The following is a 22,557-nucleotide window of genomic DNA, read 5'->3' as shown; positions in this document are numbered from 1 at the left end:
GAGCAAGACTCCATCTCAAAAAAAAAAAAAAAAGATCAACTTGTAGAATAACTTTCCTGTTTCAGGTATTCATCTTCCTTAGCCTGTCTGTTAGAGTCTGATATATGATCAGTTCCTTTAATTTTGAAACTCCCTCCTTCCTCTTTCTTTATATGATATCCTAGTTCTCTTCTCACCTTCTTAACTGATGGCTACTATAGTCTTGCCCAAGGTTTCGCATTCAGCTTTCATCTGTATTACTTTCTCATTTATTTCCACAGTTTTTAATGACCACTTACATGAAGATGATCCCCAAAATCCACACACTGAGAAGGACCTAACATCTCCATCAGACCGTTTACTGAGCATCTTCAAAAATTAAAACCCAGATTTCTCCTGACACAATCACTGGCCTTTTCCTCCTTCCCTGACAGTTGGTTTCTCAGATCTTGTCAATTTCTTCTCCACAATTTCTCTGTCATGTTTGCCCTGCTTGTATTCCCATTATCACCAACCACTCTAAGCTCCCTATTTTCTGATCCCTAGAAATGAAAATAGCTTCTGAAATGGCCTTTGTAACACTTCCAAAACAAATGACTAGGAAAACTATTATAAGAAGGGGGTCTTGTAATTCCAACTAACAAGGCATTCCTACAATCTGTAGCCAGATGAGTCTTCTTGAAGCACTGCTTTGATCACTCCCTTACTAAGGAGCAGTTCTCCAATATTCAGTGACCTCCACGTTATTAGCCCAAGTTACCACATGACTTATTTACTGTTATTACTCAACTTTGCAACCTAGCTGGACAGCATGTCATTCTTCAAACAATCTTTATGTTTTTACCCTGGCACTCAACATCCTAGAGTTTTCTAGGAGGTAAGGTCTTGAAAAAGTGAAGCTATACCTAGTCAACTGTCATTAGCAGGGTCAATAACTGCTAATATTTACAAATATTTATAAATGCAGGAAAATGTCGCTATCAGTGACCTAGGGAGGTAGTACTAGTGTCTCATTTATGTAACCAGACATGTATGCCACAGATAGCTAAATTCTGGTTTAATCATTCTGAAATAGGCAATAAAGAGAAGCAAAGAGCTCAAACAAGTGAGAAACCAACCACTAACTGCTGTATTCTAGGACTCTATTCAGCACAACAGCTACAAACTCAAAATCTTGAATGAAAGGGGGTTAGGTATAATTTTACGTCATATACATATCCCTACTATGTACTTGAGCCTATGATAAGGGCTGCCCACCAATCCAATCTTCACTATAGTGAGCAATCATTCTTCAACAACACATTTGAGTGATTATTGTCCTATTTTATCATGGCGAAAACTGACAGAGGCAAAAAAGGTTTTTTTGCCCTTCACTGTAAAGATGACCACACCTTTACATTAGTAAGTTTTCTTGGGTTACAACTGCCAATTTGTTCCTATAACCAGAACGAAACCATGCTCTTAATGGTAATAATATTATCACAATTTTGATAAGTAAGGTGAAAGATAAGTTCCCATGATTTAACAGTAATTTCCCATGCCGTTGTAGTAAGAACCAAGCTTAGAGATCAGATGAATTGGAAGACAAATAAGCGGAATGATCCAGAGGATCCACTCTGAAAAATAATTTAGGCCAGGTGTAGTGGCTTAATCCTGTAATCCCAGCATTCTGAGAGACCTAGGCAAATAGTTGGATCCCTTCACTACAAAAAAATTTAAAAATTAGCTGGATGTCATGGTGCACCTGTGGTCCCAGCTACTTGGGAAGCTGAGGCAGGGGAGGATCATTTGAGCCTGAGAGGTCATGTAGCCATGACAGTGAGCTATGATTACACCACTGCACTCGAGCCTAGGTGACAGAGCAAGATGCTGTCTCTATAAAAAACTGCAAAATTAGCCAGATGTGGTGGTGCATGCCTTCAGTCCTAGCTACAGTGGTATGAAGATGAGAAAACAACTAATAGCTAGTAAACCAAAAAAGGAGAAATAAACCAATGTAAAGTAGAAAAGCATTCTACAAACATATATATGTGTGTGTGTGTGTATGTGTAAGTGTGTGTATGTGTGTGTGTGTATATGTATATATATGGGTTTTTTCTTTTTTGAGACAGGGTCTTGCTCTGTCACCCAGGATAGAGTGCACTGGTGTGATCATGACTCACTACTGCCTCGACCTCCCACACTCAAGCAATCCTCTCATCTCAGTCTCCAGAGTAGCTGAGACTACAGGCACTTACCAACATGCTTGACTTTTTTTTTTTTTTTTTGTAGACATGAGGGTCTCAATAGATTGACCAAGCTGGTCTTCCAACCCTGGCCTCAAAGTAACTGCCTGCCTCTGCCTCCAAAGTACTGGGATTACAAATGTAAGCCATCACAGCTAGCAATATTGCTAAAATAAGGCGGAGCTTGCAGTGAGCCGAGATTGAGCCACTGCACTCCAGCCTGGGTGAAAAAGCGAGAGTCCGTCTCAAAAAAAAAAACATTTATTAACTTTCACAAGTAACGTGAGAGTACCTATTTCCCAAAAACTAATAAGCATCACAGACTTTAATTTTTTGGCCAAGTTGGGTGCCGTGGCTCACCCCAGTAATCCTAGCACTCTGGGTGGCTAAGGCAGGTGGAATGCCTGAACCCAGGAATTTAAAACCAGCCTGTCCAACATGGTGAAACCCCATCTTTACGAAAAATATAAAAATTAACCAATCATGATAGTGGGTGGCCGTAGTCAGTTATCTGGGGGGTTGAGGTGGGACAACTGCTTGAGCCCAGGAAGTTGAGGCTGCAGTGAGCTATAATCTTGTCACTGTACTCTAGCCTGGGCAATAGAACTAGACTGTCTCAAAAAAAGGAAAAAAAAATGTGACTGCGCATGGTGGCTCACACTTGAAACAGCAAAGGCAAGAGGATTGCTTGAGGCCAGGAGTTCAATACCAGCTCAGGCAACACAGTGAAACTTTTTCTATACTAAAAAAAGAAAAAAAAAAATTAGTTGGGTGTGGTGGCACGCCCCTGTAGTCCCAGCCATCAAGAAGGATGAGGACAGAGGATTGCTTGAGCCTAGGAGTTTAAGCCTGCAGTAAGCTATGAAGCTTTTTAAGACTCTGTCTCAAAAAAAGAAAAAATAATAACTTCTAACCCCCTTATTGAAAAAAAATAAACATTTATATCTAATGTGTTTTTTCTGGAAAGTCTGCTTGTGCATTTCATACATCTCTCTATCAAGTTTCACCTCACTGATGTAATGTTATGTGTGTTTATATTGTTATGTGATCTATTGTTATATTTCTATTTATCTGTCATATATTTAAATTTTTGAAGCAACCCTATCAGATTTTGACTGGAACTATATCAATCTATACTGATAAATCTGAAAAGAAATAGCATCTTTAAAATATTAACTTTTCTACTCCATATCTATTCTTTAATTTAGGTCCTCTTAGATTTAATATATGAATTTATGAGAAAGATAGATTGTTTCATTACATTTACTTCAAAGCATTGGATGTTAGCCTGCTATAGGCTTCTTTAATAAAGTCAGAAATAAAAGTCAAATGTTAGTCTTTTTAACTTGTGTCCATGTTTGTTTTAATTTATTCTAACTTCACCCATTTTTTAAAAGGTGGCATAATTTGTTAGATGCAAAAATCTGTTAAGCCCTTTGTATAAACCATCTATTTAATTCACCATAACTAGTAGATATGACCAATCCTATTTTCCAATTAAGGAAATTGAAGCTTAAAATGCTAAGAAGTCTGCTCAATGACACACTGTGGCAAAAGAACATCTTTCATTTATGGTGTCAAACCACCAAGTCTATTGTTTGTCTCAGTACTCTGTATCATAATCTGGGACTTCATTCCATTTTACTCCTCATATAAATTTCAACTACTTATTTTTTAATCTTTTAATTCCCTATTGTCTAGTTTCACTTGTTTCACAATATCTTCATTTAGTCTACTTTTAAGTTATCTGAATGTTCATTATCTTAGTCTCAAGAGTTTTATGGTTGGAGAGGAAAACAAAAGTCCTAAGAATAAACATATTTAGCATGTTACTAGTCTCTAAAGTAGTACTTGAACACATTTAGGGAATGGATGTAAAAAGACAAAAATCAAAACTTTTGTTTTTATATATTTTAAAATCTCATCCTTTAAATGTCTACATTGTATGTTTAAAAATAAGTAATAGTTTAACAAGATAGGTGAATAAGAAAAACTGGAGATTACTCAACTAAAAAATGCAAAGTCCTCCCTTTATAAACTGTAACTGCTTCCCACTCAACACATTGTCTTTGTTAATCAGTCTGAATGGCAAATACAGCAACATGACAACAATACAAAGTAATTACAAAGCAATTATGTTGTAAGATGAAAAATGTAAATCCTACAATATATGTATAAAAAACTGGTGAAAGTGAAAAAAAAAGTTCAATCACAGTCATGGCCATTGGCTTAAATATAGATCTCCCTTTATAACTGTAGAAAGAAATTACAACTGTAGAAAGAAAAACACAACTGTAAGCTCGGAAGTTATTTCTTTCCAAAGGAGAATTATGTGAATATCAAGACCTGCAACAGCTCTTAGAAAACTGACAAAGCCCTTGAGTATATTTTCTTTATTATCATGCAGTGCATTTCAGCGAAAATACCATTACTGTACTATCACACAATTCTGTCAGCCAAAACTGAATCCACCATTTAATTCATTCTGTTCATTCAAATAATTAGTACACAGGATTACAATTAAATCTGATTTTTGGAAGATGAAACAAATTCATAATTTTTATTTCATCTATAGAAATAAAATCTCAAGCTACTTTGCATCATATTTTAAAAGTTTTATCCTGATTTTCTATAGTCCAATTTTCTTCCATATCAAAATACTCAGAAAACATTAATATGACATGTTATACACATTTCTTTGATACCACTGTAATGCTTTTAACTTCTATCTGACTTTCCTCAATTTTTTTTTTTTTTTTTTGAGATGGAGTCTCACTGTTTTTGCCCAGGCTGGAGTGCACTGGCACGGGTGCAATCTCGGCTCACTGCAACCTCCACTCCCCAGGTTCCAAGCAATTCTCTTGCCTCAGCCTCCCGAGTAGCTGGGATTACAGGTGCCCGCCACCAAGCTCAGCTACTTTTTTTTTTTTTTTTTTTTTTTAGTAGAGCTAGGGTTCCAGCATGTTTGGCCAGGGTGGTTTCAAACTCCAACCTCAGATGATCCAGCTGTCTCAGACTCCCAAAGTGCTGGGAATAACAGGTGGGGGCCACTGCGCTTGGCCCACATATTTTTAACTTAATATATCCTACTTATTTTAAAAATTCACCTTTTTTTTTCTTATCTGCTACTCCACTCAACCAATCTTTTTATGATAAAGCAAATGTTAAACTTCCCTTTTTTTCCTGGCCACCAAACCCTGTCTTCAAGTAGAAGTTTAAATAGAAAATAAACACACTGATCATCTTTCTACTGCCTGAAATCAAGTAACTGGGTTTAACATTAAAACAAAATAACTGAAACGACATTAAGTAGAAACAATTTATTTATAAGCTGTTGTTTAAAAAGATGGTGAGATAAAATCATCCAGTACAATAAAAAGCCAGAAAAGAGATGGGAACTCATATGAAATATTGGCAAACAGATAACATAAAATACAATGGAAAGAGATTTAAAAAGATTTCCTAAATAAGAGATTAAACACACCTGGAAATGATACTCACTCAACAGGTTATGTTTAAAATCCTCCTTGTGGCCAGCCAGGTTGGCTCATGTCTATAATCCCAGCACTTTGGGAGGCCAAGGTGGTTGGATTGCTTGAGCCCAGGAGTTCAAGACCAGCCTGGGCAACATAGTGAGATCCCAGCTCTCAAAAAAAAAATCTTCCTTGCATGCCTTTGTTAATAGGAGATTAAAATTAAAACCATTACATACTCTTTAGTTTTTAAAAAATTATATAATTTTTATAAGAGGTACAAAAAGATTTTTTAAAAAGGCATATTAACAAACAAAAAAGCCAGAAATTAACCAAAACACATTTTAAGACAAGAATCACCATCAGTGTTGAAATACATCATGTCTTAATGTTAAAAAGAAAATAGTGACATAATATGTAATAGTCCTAAACACAGGCACCTAAAAAATACAGCCCAATAAATACATACATTTGAAAACATAGGGAAAAACTTAAATAATTCAGGGGTAACAAGTAAAATACCTATAGAGGCCAGGTGCAGTGGCTCACACCTCTAATCCCAGCACTTTGGAAGCTAAGGTGGGAGGATCACTTGAGGTCAGGCGTTCGAGACCAGCCTGAACAACATGGTCCTGGCCAATATGGTTAAACCTCATCTCTACTAAAAACACATAAAAAATTAGCCGGGTTTGATGGCATGCAACTACTTGGGAAGCTCAGGCACAAGAATTGCTTGGACCTGGAGGCACAGGTTGCAGTAAGCCGACATCATACTACTCCACTTCAGCCTAGGCAACGCAGTGAAATGCTGAGTCAAAAGAGGGGAGTGGAGGGGAACGGCTTTAATTGCATATATTGTAAAAAGTGAAATTAAATACAAATGTGCTAAGCCTCCTACATACACACACACAGAAAACTGAAAAAAAAAGGCATAATAAACTCAAGCAAAAGGAAACAAAAGATAGACAAAAAGCATCAACAAAAAAATTGCTTAAAAAATATAATCGAATTCGTATTTGGCAAGAAAAATGGCAAAATGTAAAAAGGTTAGCAGAAAAAAGGAAGCAAACTGATAGAATTATACATGTTTTATAAGTCATAAGATAAAACTATAAATATTTATATCATATTTATAAATATATTTCTAGGACATTAAAAATTCTTCATAAGCAACAAGAACCTACTCAAGAAAAGCCAAAGACATATCACCATGAAAGAAACTTTCAATATATCGAATGTCAAAAAAATATTCACGGCCAGGCATGGTGGCTCACATCTATAATCCAGCACTTTAAGGGGAGACCAAGGCGGACAGATCACCTGATGCCGGGAGTTCAACACCAGCATGACCAACATGAAGAAACCCCGTGTCTACTAAAAATACAAAATTAGCTGGGCATTGTGGCCCATGCCTGTAATCCTGGCTACTCAGGAGGCTGAGGCAGGAGAATTGCTTGAACCCGGGAGGCAAAGGTGGCAGTGAGCCAAGACTGCACCACTGACTGCAGCCTGGGCAACAGAACAAGACTCCACCTCAAAAAAAAAAATAAATAAAAATTCATAAAAAGACTCCAAGAACAAGTAAATATACAAGGAAATTCTATCTAACTTCTAAGAAACAACGAATCCCTTTTTAGTAGGCAACCTGTGTCCAGAAAGAGAGAAACCCTCATTACATGAGTTTAACATAACCTTATCAAACTGTGAAAAAAAAAAAAATTACAGGACTGTAATTTTGTTTCTATTCTATTAGCATCTATGAGACTATGCAGATAGGACTACAATAAGGCAATGTAAATATTAAACATCCAGGTGATTCAAAGAATGTTTAAAGTTAGAAACTCTGTTAATGCAATTAAGCACATTAATAAATTAAAGGGGAAAATCAACAGATGTAACCAAAGTTATCTTAAAAATTCAACTCCCTTTCATTTAAAAAAAAAAAACTGTCAAATTGTGAATGGAAGGAAGCTTAAAGAATATCTTCCCAAGAAAACTTTTTAACATCAGTATTTAAGGATATAACACTGGAAACACTTCTTTTAAAAAATCTGGACCACTGGAAAAGAAATCTAACATCACTCTTCCCAGATAATATAATTATACAAAAAATGTAAAAAAATCATCGTTATTACTGCTGAATCTCACTATGTCTACATGCTCACAATTGTAGGATAAGCCTTTATATACCACTAAGAACAAACATTGCCAAGTAAATTGATATACTCAAGTTCTTTTAGATTTATTCACACAGTTTTTAAAAATCATACACCACTCTTACGCATACATAGAAAGGAAAATAACATCCAAAGGAAATTGGCTCAGGGTATTGATAAAATTTATTTGAATTCAGAGTGCTACTCTCACTCACTTTTCTATTCACTGCTGTTCAATGTCCTTATCTTTCTAACAATAGAGTCATCTTGATAACAACAGTGGTAATGATGAAGCATACTAAATTATCATCTCTAGAATATTATTTCAAGTCAAAGACAACTACTTTGCAAGTTCTGATGCTAGTACTTTACCATTTGACAAAAGTCTGTTTCATCTTTTTCCCTCAACTGAATCACGCTAATATATGGTAAGGAACTGCTCTCCAAAATTAGAAAATATGTAATAAATACATTACAACATATTTGTACTCAACATATAACCAATTAACCTCTGACTGAACCAAGGGCCAATCAAAACTGCCTCTGGCCATTTCCTTCAGCCAGGCACAGTGGCTCATGCCTGTAATCCCAGCACTTTGGGAGGCTGAGGCAGGCAGATCACGAGGTCAGGAGTTCAAAAACAGCCTAGTGAAAACCCGTCTCTACTAAAAATATATAAAATATATATAATTAACCAGGCATGGTGGTGCACGCCTGCAATCCTAGCCACTCAGGAAGCTGAGGCAGGAGAACAGCCTGAATCCAGGAAGCGGACATTGCAGTGAGCTGAGATCACGCCACTGTACTCCAGCCTGGGCAACAGAGTGAGACTCCTTCTCCAAATAAATAAATAAATAAATAAATAAATAAATAAATAAATAAATAAATATCTGCTTCAATTTATCCAAAGGAAATTTATTTTATTTACAGTTACACTGTTTGGCACGTATCAGCAACCTGATTAGTGCCAAAAATGGATGCAATTCATTTGAAGTGATGACAAAATGAACAACTTATAAATTGGAAAACTGATTATAGGACTCTAACCATGGTAAAATACATTCTGATTTTAGAAGTGCTAAAATATGAAGATTTATACATCTCAGAATCTATGAAATATGATCATGGGATTTGCAGCAAGGTTGCTGAAAGTCAATAGGATTTCTATTATAAATTACAACAACCGGTAAGTATAACTTTTTGAAACTGTTATTCATAATGGCAACAAAAGTCACACAACATCTTGGTATAGTTATCCAAAATCTTCCAAGATCTCTATAAAAAGCAATATAACATATTGTAGGTATAGTATGTTAGTACAACCCCAGTGGAAAACTGTAAAGAGATTTCTCAAAGAACTATATTTATCATAGAGCTACTCACTGTAGCAAACACATGGAAACAACCTATGTGTTCATCAATGAATGAATGCAGAAAGAAAATGTGGCACAGCTGGAGGCCATGGCTCATGTCTGTAATCCCAAGACTTTTGAAGGCTGAGACAGGAGGATCACCTGGACCCAAGAGTTCAAGGCCAGCTTGGGTAACATAGTGAAACCCTGCCTCTACCAAAAAGTAAACTAAAAAAAAAAAAAAATTTACACAGGAATGGGGGTGTGCACCTGCAGTCCCAGCTACTGGGGAGGCTGAGGTGAAAGGATCATGTGAGCCCAGGAAGTGAAGGCTGCAGTGAGCCATGATCAGGCACCACACTCCAGCCTGGATAACAGAAGTGAGACCCTGTCTCAAAAAAAATAAATAAATAACTAGCCCTGGCACTACAGCCTAGGTAACAGAAGAGAGGCCCTGTCTCCAAAAAAAACAAACAAAAAAAGGAAACAAAGAAACTGCAAATTCATGCAGCGTTCCATATTTAAAAAATAAAAATTAAAAAAAAAAAAGGGAAGAAAAATTAGCCAGGCACGTTGGCTCACACCTGTAATCCCAACAATTTTGGAGGCCAAGGTGGATCGCTTGAGCTTAGGAGTTCAAGACCAACCTGAGCAACATAGTGACACCCCTATCCCTACAAAAAAGGAAATACAAAAATTAGGCCCAGGCACAGTGGCTTATATCTGTAATCTCAGCACTTTGGGAGGCTGACAGCCTGGTCATTTGAGGCCAAGAGTTCAAGACCAGACTTGCCAACATGGTGAAAACTCATCTCTACCAAAAATACAAAAACTAACTAGGCATGGTGAGGTGCACCTGTAGTCCCAGCTGCAGGTGCTGGGACTAAACCTGGGAGGCTGAGGCACGAGAATCGCTTGAACCTGAGAGGTGGAGGTTGCAATGAGCAACACTGCACTTCAGCCTGGGTGAGAGTGAGACCCGGTCTCAAAAAAGAAAAAAAAAAATTAGCCAGTCATGGTGAGTGTCCTATACTCCCTGCTACAAAGGAGGCTGAGGTGGGAGGATCACTTAAGTTCAGGAATTCAAGACCAGTCTGAGCAACATAGTAAGACCCCATCTCTACAAAAATATATAAAAATTATCTGGACATGGTGGTGTACACCTATACTCAAAGCTGCACAGAAGGCTGAGGTGGGAGGATCACTTGAGCCCAGGAAGTCAAGGCTGCAGTGAGCTATGATCATGCCACAGGACTCCAGCCTGTGCAAGACAGTGGGACTCTGTCTCAAAAGAAAAAAAAAAAAAAACAGTGGTATATATACACAACAGAATACTAGTCAGCTATTAAAAAAAGAATGAAATCATGTCTTTTGCAGCAACATGGGTGAAACTGAAGGCTATTATCTTAAGTGAAATACACCAGGTACAGAAAGACAAATGCCATGTTATCTCATAAGTGGGAGCTAACTAATGTGTACAGATGGACTTGACACTAGAGACTCAGAAGGGTAAAGGGGTGGAAGCGAGTTGGATAATGAGAGATTACTTAATGGGTGTAATGTATGTTACTTAGGAGATAGCTACTCTACCATCTCTATGTATACATTTCTATATATATAACAAATGCATCTATGTATATGCCATGCAATATGTGTATGTACTTGTACCCCATAAATTTCCACACACACACATATTGTGTATATATGGACAGTGGACCTAGATGGTCAAATTCAAAACCTACTCCAGCACTTAATTATATGTATATATAATATCATGGCCTATAGACTTTCTTATCAGAAATACAGTATAAAGCTAGGGAAGGTGGCTCACTCACACTTGTAATCCTAGCACTTTGGAAGGCAGAGATGGGAGGATCACTGCAACCCAGGAGTTCAGAGCCTGCCTGGGCAATACAGTCAGTCCCCATTTCTATAAAAAATAAAAAACTCGCTGGGTGTGCACGGTGGTTTGTGCCTGTAGTTCCAACTACTTGGGAGGCTGAAGTAAGAGGATCACTTGAACCCAGAAGTCCAAGAGTGAAGTGAGCCATAATCATGCATCAGTGCACTCCAGCCTGGTAAGAGCAAGACCCTCTCTCATATTTAAAAAAAAAAAAAAGGTATAAAACATTTTACCTTAGGGAGTGATACATAGATTAAATGGGCTAATATATTAATAAACCTCAAGAACAGAGCTAGTGGCCGGGTGCGGTGGCTCACACCTGTAATCCCAGCACTGTGGGAGACCAAGGCAGGCGGATCACCTGAGGTCAGGAGTTCAAGACCAGCTGGCCAACATGGTAAAACCCCATCTCTACAAAAACACAAAAATTCGCCAGGCATGATGGCAGGTGCCTGTAATCCCAGCTACTTCGGAGGCTGGGGCAGAAGAATCGTTTGAACCCGGGAGGTTGCAATGACCCGAAATTGGGCCATGGCACTCCAGCCTGGGTGATAGAGTGAGATTCCATCTCAAAAAAGAATAGTGCTAGCACACAAGAAGTATTTATGATTATGTACTAAATTCACCAAAACCATGTGTGTCTCTGTGTATATACATATTCTATAAATGTGATACATATACAAAACTTGAAAGTTTTACCAGGATTTTTTTTTTTTTTTTTGAGATGGAGTCTCCCTGTTGCCCAGACTGGAATGCAGTGACACGATCTCGGCTCACTGCAACCTCTCTGCAACCTCTCTGCATAACAGGTTCAAGCAATTCTTCTGCCTCAGCCTCTCCCATAGCTGAGATTACAGGCACCTGCCACCACATCTGGTTAATTTTTGTATTTTTAGTAGAGACTGTGTTTTACTATGTTGGCCAGGCTGGTCTCAAACACCAGACCTCAGGTGACCTGCCAGCCTCAGCCTCCCAAACTGCTGGGATTACAAGCATGAGCCACTGTACCCAGCCTACGAAAACTGAAAAACCCTAAAATGAGTAGAAGAAAAACAACTAAAACAATCAGGAGGCTGACATGGGAGGATCACTTGAGCCTGGGAAGTGGAGACTGAAGTGAGTTTAGATAGTGCCACTACACTACAGCCTAGTAACAGAGCAAGACTCCATCTCAATTTTAAAAAAGAAAAGAAAGCTAAAACAATTCTAAACAAAATATACATATCAACATTTGATTATAAAGTCAGTTTTAAAAGACAGCAAACAGAGAAGCAAATAAAACACTGAAAACAAAATAGAGAAACTAAAAATGCATAAATACATAAAGGAATCTGATATACCACATAAACTGCATTACATATCAATGGAGAGAAAAGCTAAACGAAATAAAGCCATATGAAGAAAAATAAATTGCAATTCTGTAAAAAATACAAAAGATATCCAAGATTCATGCCCTACATATTTTTGTAAAACACAAAACTTTAAATCAGTTTTAAAAACAAATAGAAGACAGCATCTTTATGTCCTTTTTAACAGGAAAATGTATTGCAGACACAAAAATTCCAACCTGTATATGAAAACACTAAAAGGATTACCTCAAACTGCATCCTACTCAACAAAATATACCCAAAAGAACGTTAAAAGAAGCCCCAGGCCAGGCATGGTGGCTCACACCTGTAGTTCCAACAGTCTGGGAAGCTAAAGCAGGAAGAGTGCTTCAGCCCAGGAGTTCAAGACCGGTGTCTATGAAAAATAACAATCAAAAAATTAACCAGTGTAGTCGGGTGCACCTGGGCCCAGCTCTTCAGGAGGCTGAAGCAAAGGGTTTGCTTGAACCCAAGAGGTCAAGGCCGCAATGAGTTGTGACCACTCCACCACACTCCAGCATATGAAACAGTGAGATACACACACACACACACACACACACACACACAGTTTATATTGGGAGAGGGTGGGCAAGTGGGGAAGCTCAACCTCACTAGAAACATGATAAATGCAAAATTAAAACAACTGGGTATTATTCCATCTCTAAAACCCTCAAAAATTAAACTGTCAAATCTTTGGAGCCAGGTACGGTGGCTCACGCCTGTAATCCCAGCACTTTGTGAGGCCAAGACAGACAGATCACCTGAAGTCAAGAGTTCGAGACCAGCCTGGCCAGTATGACAAAACCCTGCCTCTACTAAATAAACAAATAAATAAGCCAGGTGTGCTGGCACGTGCCTGTAGTCCCAGCTATTCTGGAGGCTGATGCACAAGAACTGCTTGAATCCAGGAGGCAAACGTTGCAGTGAGCCAAGATTGTACCACTGCACTCCAGCCTGGGCAACAGAGAGAGACTCTTGCCTCAAAAAAAAAAAAAAAATCATTGGTAATGATATGGAGAAACATTCTAATAGAAAACTTACTATCAACTAGATACAACCAATGTGGAAAAAATTTGGTAATTCCAGTAAAGTTGACAATGCACATACACTTCAGATTACCAATTTCACTTAAACCCAAGAGAAGTTAATCATGTACAATGATGTTCATGGGCACATTGTTTCAAAATTGCAAAAGACTGAAAATCTAACTGATTCCTTGTAATGAATAAACAGGCCACAGTATATTTATAAACTATAATAGAATATAAATAAATTCAGATTAATGATTTCCCAAACTTTTTCACCTTAGGACTCCTTTACAATTAAAAAATTTGAGAGTTCTCAAAGAGCTTTTGTTTAAGGAAGTTTTATTATCAATATATACCATTTTAAAAGTTAATGCCTAGTAATTTTAGGAAAAGTTTATGTTTATTCACTTGAAACTAATAAACCATTAATATTAAGATAAATAACACTGTATTAAAAGCACTTTCCAAATTACAATTTTTTTGTTAATATTTTTAATGCCTGGCTTAAAATAAAACAGGTGGATTCCTCTATCTGCTTCTGCATTCAACTTTCTGAAACATCTGAAACTCCTGAAAACTCTACCGTACACTACATTCACAGGCTAATAAGAGTAAAAAAGGTAAATAGCTTCTTGGTATTTTTTAAAAAATTGTTTTCCTCTCACAGACATCTGAAAAGGTATCAAATATCCCCACGGGTTCCTAGACCAACTTTTGCTAACTAAAATATCAGATCCACGGGTAACATGAAAGAAACTCAAAACCTCACTGTTGAGTGATAAAAAATACACAAAATGACACATACTATAAGATACCTTTCTAAAGTTAAAACATACACAAGGAAACCAGTCTAGGGAAAAAGCAGCAGGATTGGGAAGCACTGAAGGCAACTCTTTAAAATGACCTGCAGAATTCCATTTCTTTAAATAAAAAAAGATATGAAACAAGTATGAAAGACTAATATTTGTTACAATCTGTTACAACAGATTGTACTTGCTTACTGAGGACAGAAGATTTTATAATTTACATGTTTAATATATTAACTAATTAATTTTTTAAAGCCACTGACGTAGATTCCTTTGTGCCTCTCCTAGATTCAAATTCCTCTTTCAATAAAGCAGGATTTGGTTATAATCTAGTAACTCTTCTTTATTTCATTTTATAGCTAAATAAGAAAGCCGTATTTATGAAAATACCATGTTTAAAACAATTTAGTAAGAAAAAGAATGGGCTCTCAGTCAAGGTAAATTGTGAAAGCAATGGCGGAAACATGTTCCTGAGAATCCTGTTTTCATCTGCTGCCTTCAAAAAATGAACCTTAACACTTACACAATTCAAGAACATTACTTGGCTCCTTAATTTCAACTGGAGGACCATTCAACTCCATATAAATCTCTGCATTAAATTATTCAAATAATTTTTTTTGGAATAATGTTTACCTGCCAAATCACTCTGTTAGGGGAGCAAATCAAGATAAAAACCATCTACTATAATTAAGGGCTTCAAAAGTTATGGATGAAAACAAAAGTATAAACCTACATTTAGAATACAACAGATTAAATGTTAATTAAAGATATCTACACTGCTCTAAGTGACAGGGATGAAAGAAAGCCTGGTAAAACAGTAGTGTTTGGAAAAGAAAGAAAGCAAAAATCAGGAATTATTTTAGGGACTCTAGGGCAAAAGAGGTTCACTGCACGTTACCAGGCACCTACTATGTGCCAGATAAATTTGGTTTCAGCAATATTGAATATGGACTGTTAATAAGAGGTCAGGATGGAGATGTTCAGTAGGTAACTGTAAATGCTAGATGAGAAATTTTATGAGTGAGAATAAGAGATAGTGATGCCAGGGAAGAAGTTTGGATAAAACACGTAATTAATCTCAAGTTAAATTCCATATTTAGGTTAGGAAAATAACCAGAGCAGACAAAGCACAGAGAGTTTCTGAAATGCAGTACACTTTCATGTGACACACCAATTACCTGCTGTGGAACAGCTTCACATGTTGAGAAATACCAGATTTAGAAGCGGGAAGAATAGAAATAAAAGTATTAGTGAAACTAAAGAGAAGACAGATAAGGTTTTTGTAAAATAAGCATACCTATGAATATTTATAGAAAGGGAGGGGCAGGCAGAGAGTAGGGAAAAGGGTCAGCAGAGAAAACGGACTTTGAAAGCAGCACTTCTTCCACCGGCAAAAGAAAGTGTAGGAAGAAATAAAGAAAAAGTATGAAATGAATGAGATCAAACATTTGTATCATATGGTCATCTATCTTTCTCAATTAAGTAAGAAAGTCATATGCAGGGGTTGAAGAATTTAAGAATCTAAAAAGGTTTGCAATTGCCAGAATGCACAAATCCAACAATTCAAAGGATATCAATTAGTGACAATACAAATGTAACAAAGTCAGAGTCATTTATATACATATATAAAAAAGCACTGTATGCTTTTTAAAAAAAAGTTAAGGGGCATCTATTTGAAAAATACACATAAATTAAAAACTAACAACTCATTTATCCAAGATAATTGGCTAGCAGAGGTCGGGCACAGTGGTTCACGCCTGTAATCCCAGCACTTCAGGAAGCCAAGGCGAGTGGATCATCTGAGGTCAGGAGGTCAAGACCAGCCTGACCAACATGGTGAAACCCCATTTCTACCAAAACTACAAAAACCTGGGTACGGTGGCACACAACTGTAGTCCCAGCTACTTGGAAGGCTGAGGCAGGAGAATCGCTTGAACCCAGGAGGCGGAGGTGGCAGTGAGCTGATACCAACAACGCAAACCAGGCTGGGTGACAGAAGGAGACTCTGCCTCAAAAAAAAAAAAAAAAAAAAAAAAATGGCTAGCAGATCATCAAGGTCTATCCCATCAGGCAAAAAAATATTTTATACTTAATTTCCTTATAAATCCTTTAAAACTATGCACTTGCCTATATTCTTTTTGCACATCCACTGCTGATGTACTAGAACATCTACAGCTGCTGTACTGTACAAGATACAGTTCTATCTTCTTTACAGCTCTTCAGCTGTCAAGACATAAGGCAACTACCTCTACAGTTTATGTTGACCCTTAGCAAGTCAACAACTAGATTGCATTAAAAATTTGCTTCGACGGCCGGGCGCGGTGGCTCACGCCTGTAATCCCCGCACTTTGTGGGGCCGAGGCGGGTACATCACGAGGTCAGGAGAGGGAGACCATTCTGGCTAACACCGTGAAACCCCATTTCTACTAAAAATACAAAAAAATTAGCCGGGTGTGGTGGCGGGCGCCTGTAGTCCCAGCTACTTTGGAGGCTGAGGCAGGAAAATGGCGTGAACCCGGGAGGCGGAGCTTGCCGTGAGCCGAGATCGCGCCACTGCACTCCAGCCTGGGTAACAGAGCGAGACTCTGTTTAAAAAAAAAAAAAATGTTGCTTTGACTACCTCCTGCAATATACTGCTACACTTTTGTAAAACAGCAATCTCTAGTTCCCTTCAGACTTCTTTGAATCATCAGAGTTCTGATGTGCTGCAGTCTGGGAAAACTCAAAACCTGCCTTTTATTTAGTAAACATCTAGGAAAGAAGTACTGCTGTACATGTTCTCTGAAACTACTGCAACTAGGACCCTCACACGTAAAGTGAACAGCGAATTTTAAAGCTTGCTTACCTGAAGACTATTTTCATCAGAGGATTACCTTCCCCAAGAAGAAGGGCAAAGTTTCATAAAGCCACCTGAAGGCTACTGCATTTCTGAAAACTGCTTTTCTAAACATACCTCTCAGACTGATTTCCTGTATTTTTCAACCACAGTAAATACAATTTTGCTTACAATTTTAAATATAATACGAGCAAAAGATTATTTGGTAAACTTTCGATGCAAAAATAAAGCCGCAATCTAGCAAAGACTAATTCAAAAAATAGCTACATTCTTTTTTTTTTTCTTGAGACAGACTCTCTCTCGTTCCCCAGGCTGGAGTGCAGTGGTGCGATATCGCCTCACTGCAACCTCCACCTTCCAAGTACCTGGGATTACAGGCGCGCGCCATCATGCTTTGCTAGTTTTTTTGTGTTTTTAGGAGAGACGGGGTTTCCCCATATCGGTCTCGAGCTGGATTCGAACTCCTGACCTCGGGTGATCCGCGCGTTTCAGCCTCCCAAAGTGGTGAGATTACAGGGGTGAGTTACCGCACCTGGCCAAAAAACAGCTACCTTCTTGATCATCTATCCAGTACCGAAAACACTTAACAATTTACTATTAGCTCTCAATGCTTCTCAACCTTTAAACTTTTGTAACAGCTGCAGCCAGAGCTCAGCATAAACTCAGGTGTGCCACCAACGTATTTCAGAATCTACCTTTTACAGCCTAAATTTGTATCCCTTTCCTATCTATATTATCCACTCCAGCCAAACCGTAAATATTTGCATTTTCTACAGACATTCCATTCTTGTAATGATTTCTCCTACTCCCTTTCCTCACCCTAGCTAAACCCCATCTACTTCAGGAATCCTTTCCCAATTTTGCAAACCGAAACCTCGCCTTCCTGTGAAATGCCCCCAGCAAACTTTTTGCAGTCACGTTCTGCATTAAGAGCCTTTTAAATCTTTCTTAGCACCTAGCACTGTCCAGCGCTCACATTACTGTGCTCCAATTTGCCAGCAAAGTTGTACAAAATGCTAACAAAAGTATTTTGAAAATGAAACTGCATAAGAAATTTCAAATAAAATCTCAATGTCATCATGGAACCTCCAAGTAATGCATGAATTGTCTTTCAAAAAGAAAAATACCTCTTCTGCCTATTTTCCATCTCTTACTCAAAAAAAGTACACAGACTAAAAATTAGCTCGTTTAAATACAGCTCATCAAAAAAGTGTTTCCACATAAATGGGAAAAGTCGCCTTGGGGAAATTTTACTCCTCTGCCCTCGTGCTGTATAATTTGTACTGTATTGTCTATTGGACGAGTGCCTAACAACTCTTTTCATAATAAATTCCACTTCTATTTTTCAAATCCTCGAGGAGGCAATGATGGTTGAAAAACAAGCGCATTGAAGGTCCCTGAACAGCCACATAATGACTTTAATTCGGGGAAAATAAAATTTTCTGGAATTTATGTGCTCTTGTGAGCCCAGGTGCCCGAACTGCCACCTGCCGAGACGGGTGGCTATCGACTCTCGGAAGGGCACAGAGCCGGGAGCGCTAAGGGGCGAAATGACTCCCACGCCCGAACGGACGCCTGCGGCATGTCACCTAAAGCGTAGCCGACACTGCACCCAGCCAAGGATGGGCTGTGAGGGGAAGGCCGAAAGGTGGCGCTGCCGCAGGCGTCTGGAACGTAAGCGCGCATAAGGCGACACAGGCAAGGGCCGCCAAGGGAAAGAGCACGCCCCGTCGCGCAGACACGCCGTCGCGCGGGAGGCTGGACTACCGCCGCCGCCCTTTTCCCCATCCCCGGCTCAAGGATCATAACGGAATTTTTTTCCAGATACCGCCTTCAAAATGGCGGCTCCGCCTCCCGACAACACTCTAAATACTCCCCAGCAGCAGGCGCCTAGCATCCGCCATCTTGCCCCCCCGTCCCTCCTCCCCTCGCGGATATTTACATAGCGAAAATAGGCCCAGCAGGCCTGCGGCCTTCACCTCACGCCTGCAGCCTTCGCCTCCTCGCCCCCGTGCCGTGCTCTGCGTCTGCAGTGGCGTCGACCCCAGGTCCATCAACCGGCTTCCGGACAACCGGGCGAACTTTTCCCACCCCTACCCGCTTACGGAGCGCACCTCCGCAGCCGCTCAGGGTAGCCGGATAATCCCTAGGCCTAACTGCGGCCTCCTCGGGGCCTGTTCGGCACAGAGCGCCACGACGGCCGGCCTAGCCGGGGAGGGCGCCCTACGTGACGCCGACCACGCCACCACCAAGTTACTGCGCGCGCACTAGGCCCCGCGGCCGCGGGGGCACACGGGACTCACCCGACGGATGTGCGGGCGGTCGGCGACAGCGGCGGGTGTTGCAGGCCGGCCTTTCTCTGCAGCACTGGGCCGGCCTCCGGCTGGTAGGGCGGGCGGAGGGAGGGAGGAGGGGCCGAGCTCGGAGCTGACAAAAAGCGGCCCAGCTCCCCGGCACGGGCCCGCCGTCAGCACGTCACGTCGCCGCCCGGGAGAGAGACCCAGGAAAATGCGGGATGGTAGTTGGGCCACCTCCGCCCGGTGGGCCTTTCGGTGCCCCGGGTCGGCGCCGGTCACGCCCCGAGACCGGGGAGTCCAGTGACCTCACTGCGGTGGGGTCTCCGGCAGCTGGAGTTTCCGTCACAACGTTCCTTTCCTCCGCGCTCCCGCCGTCACCGTCACCACTACTCGCGCACCACTGCCTCAGTCGGTTGCGTACAGGCAAGCTGCCCCGCACGGGGCCAGGCCACCCCCTGACATCTCCGGTGGACCTCGGATTCGTAATCTCTCACACCCTGCCCCAGGCTCTCCCGAGATCTATCGCCTCCCGGCGCCAGTCCTAGCCAAGGCGACAGATCTCATTGTTTGCAGGCCCTTAGACTCCCGCCCGCAGTAAACGTGTTTACTTTATTCCTAGGGTTGGGGAGGAAAGCAGATACATAGATACAGCATTCCCTGCTGTCTCCTGCTTTGGCTTTAAAAAAAAAAAGTAAATGGACTTGCCACAGTGTACAGGCAAGAGGAGGGGAGGATTATCCTAGATCAATTACTAAGCCATTTGATTTTTTTTTACGTTAACGTAGGTATTTTGACCAAGATTTGTAGTGTCTAGTATATGATCTTTATGGCAGTATTTCATCTTTTGGCATCCTTGAAATGTTAGTTTTGTGTAATTGTCTCATGAACAATGAATTATGCACATCCTTTAAAAAATGTAAACTAACAATTGGTTTTGGGATTGTCTTCTTACAACATTATCCTCTTAAAGTTTAAAAAGGCTTTACAGACTGAGAGGAAAATGCATTTTATTAAACAGATAGTACTGATGAACTCCAAAAACGTGTATTGTGCGTTTTCATTACTTTACGTTTTTATGCACTCTAATTTCCCATTAAACTTGGGACCCAAACTGTGTTTAAAAGTTGCTACTAAAAAGTTAAACATTCCTATCGCGGTCACTCACCTCTGAGCGCTTTGGGAGGCCAAGGCTGGAGTACCGCTTGAGGCCAGCAGATACAGGCGGACAGCTGTGATCAAGCCACTGCATGCAGCCTGCGAGCCAGAGCCAGTAATCTCTAAATGTAGAGGCCAGGTATTTTAGTTTTCTGGCATACCTATTTTTAAAATTCACAGAAATCATCTTGTCCTTAACTGAGACACCTAAAAATCATAAAATGCTTTAGTAAAGGAAAACCAATGGTACATAGTTGATACAAGGAGATAAGTGCTGGATAGCAATTCTCTTTTCAAACCATTGGTTTGACCTTTTTTTCTCAAGTCGTTACATTTTGTTTCAAAAATGATAAATGAGAGGCAGCTCACCCCTGTAATTCCAAAACACTTTGGAAGGCTCAGATGAAATCAGCTTGTGCTCAGCTGATAGTTGGAGACAAGCCTGGAAAACATGGCGATCCATCTGTACAAAAAAATTGAAAAGAGCTGGGTGTGGTGGTACACGCCTATAGTCCCAGCTATGGGGAGGCTTAAGCCTATTTGGGCTATGATTGTGGTACCACACTCCAGCGTTTATGACAGAGCAAGATCCTGTATTTAAGTAAATAAATTTTTAAAAAGTCTTGTTTGAGAAATTTTCATCAAGTTAAGACAATGTGTTTTGTGGAAAGAAAAGTATTTTTACAATGTTTTTCAGTAAAGAACTAGCCTAATTTATACGTAATTAACATAATTTCAAAATACTCATAACGTTCAAGTTTTTAGAGATGGTATCTGGCTCTGCCACGCAGGCTGGAGTGCAGTGGCACCTTCGTAGCTCACTTAGCCTTGAATTCTCCAGTTCAATGTAACAGCCATGGCCTCCCAAAGCACTGGAATTACAGCTGTAAATCAAATATTTTCCAAAGGCCTTCATTTAATGTTATGGGGTCGCATGTCATTCATTCAACTGTAAGCAACGTGGTCAGAACACAAAAAACAAAGTAAACATTATTGGTAATACATGCTTATCAAAAATCCTAGTATTATTACGAAAATTACCAATATGTAAAGCATTTCAGAAAGAACAGCTAAGGAATATAAAGGAAAAAAGATGTTTCCTAATCGAAAAGATCAGAGGTAGTTTAGATAATGAAACTAAACAGCTTTTGACATTACTTTTCATTCATAATGTTAACTTTCTTTAAGAGACAAGGATAGGATGGTCTAATTGTAGTTGTCATATAAGAAAAGTATTACTGTCCAAGAAAGATTATAAATGACTCTACCGATGAAGTCAACTATATTACATCTTTTTATTTTCTCAAAGAAACAACAGAGGGAAAATTTATATAGGGACAATGATGAGATAATATTTCAAAAGTATATGGTGAATACAAAATAACTCGCTGCAAAGCAAATAAACTTTTATTACTGATAAAATGTATCTGTTGTTCACAGTTGCTAATATGTCTCAGCTTCGAACGTAACTAACCAGCTCACAAAGATGAAGGTTTTAATAAAGTAGCTACAATTGCATAAAGTAGCTACAATTGCATAAGCAAGACACAGTACAAGGTCTTTGTATCTTTTTCCAAAAGAAAATGAAGCAGAAAAAAAAAAAGAATTTTACTTTCCATTACTACGAAGGAATTTACCAAAAAAAAGATGATGCTAGTTTTTGAGAAAACAGAGACACTTCAATAGTACAGAATTAATTTATATACCAAAATGTAAAAGCATGTTATCTAAAATGTCTCAAAAAGCTTTACGGAACCAAAATTTAAAGGCATTGTATCTAAAACATCTCAAAAAGTTTTATAGAACTAAGTGTGTTAGGCTGCTATGGAGGCCATAAGAAAATACCACACTGAGTGGTTTAACCAACAGAAATTCATTTTCTTATAATTTCAGAAGCCCCAGGTCCAAGATCAAAGTATTGACAGGTTTGGTTTATTCTAAGGCCTTTCTAGTTGGCTTTTAGTGATGGCAGGCTTATCA

General features: G+C 39.3%; 1 protein-coding gene across 6 annotated transcripts in view; it reads right to left on the bottom strand.

The window, feature by feature from the left end:
* The window catches only part of ZFY (zinc finger protein Y-linked), a 53,197-nt gene extending 31,201 nt beyond the window's left edge, over positions 1-21,996 (bottom strand). For 3 of the 6 annotated variants that reach the window (XR_008655058.2, XM_055269559.2, XM_055269560.2), the window contains exon 1: positions 19,105-21,996. The gene's annotated coding sequence lies outside the window, so the exon portion shown is untranslated. The remainder of the gene's footprint in view (positions 1-19,104) is intronic. The other 3 variants (XM_055269558.2, XM_055269562.2, XM_055269561.2) reach the window with 1 other exon arrangement.
* Between the last annotated feature and the right edge of the window lie 561 nt (positions 21,997-22,557).

Source organism: Symphalangus syndactylus, chromosome Y (genome assembly GCF_028878055.3).
Source record: "Symphalangus syndactylus isolate Jambi chromosome Y, NHGRI_mSymSyn1-v2.1_pri, whole genome shotgun sequence".
NCBI classification, from domain to species: Eukaryota; Metazoa; Chordata; class Mammalia; order Primates; family Hylobatidae; genus Symphalangus; species Symphalangus syndactylus.
Note: the sequence above shows the minus strand (reverse complement) of the source record. Positions and strands in the feature narration are given on the sequence as shown.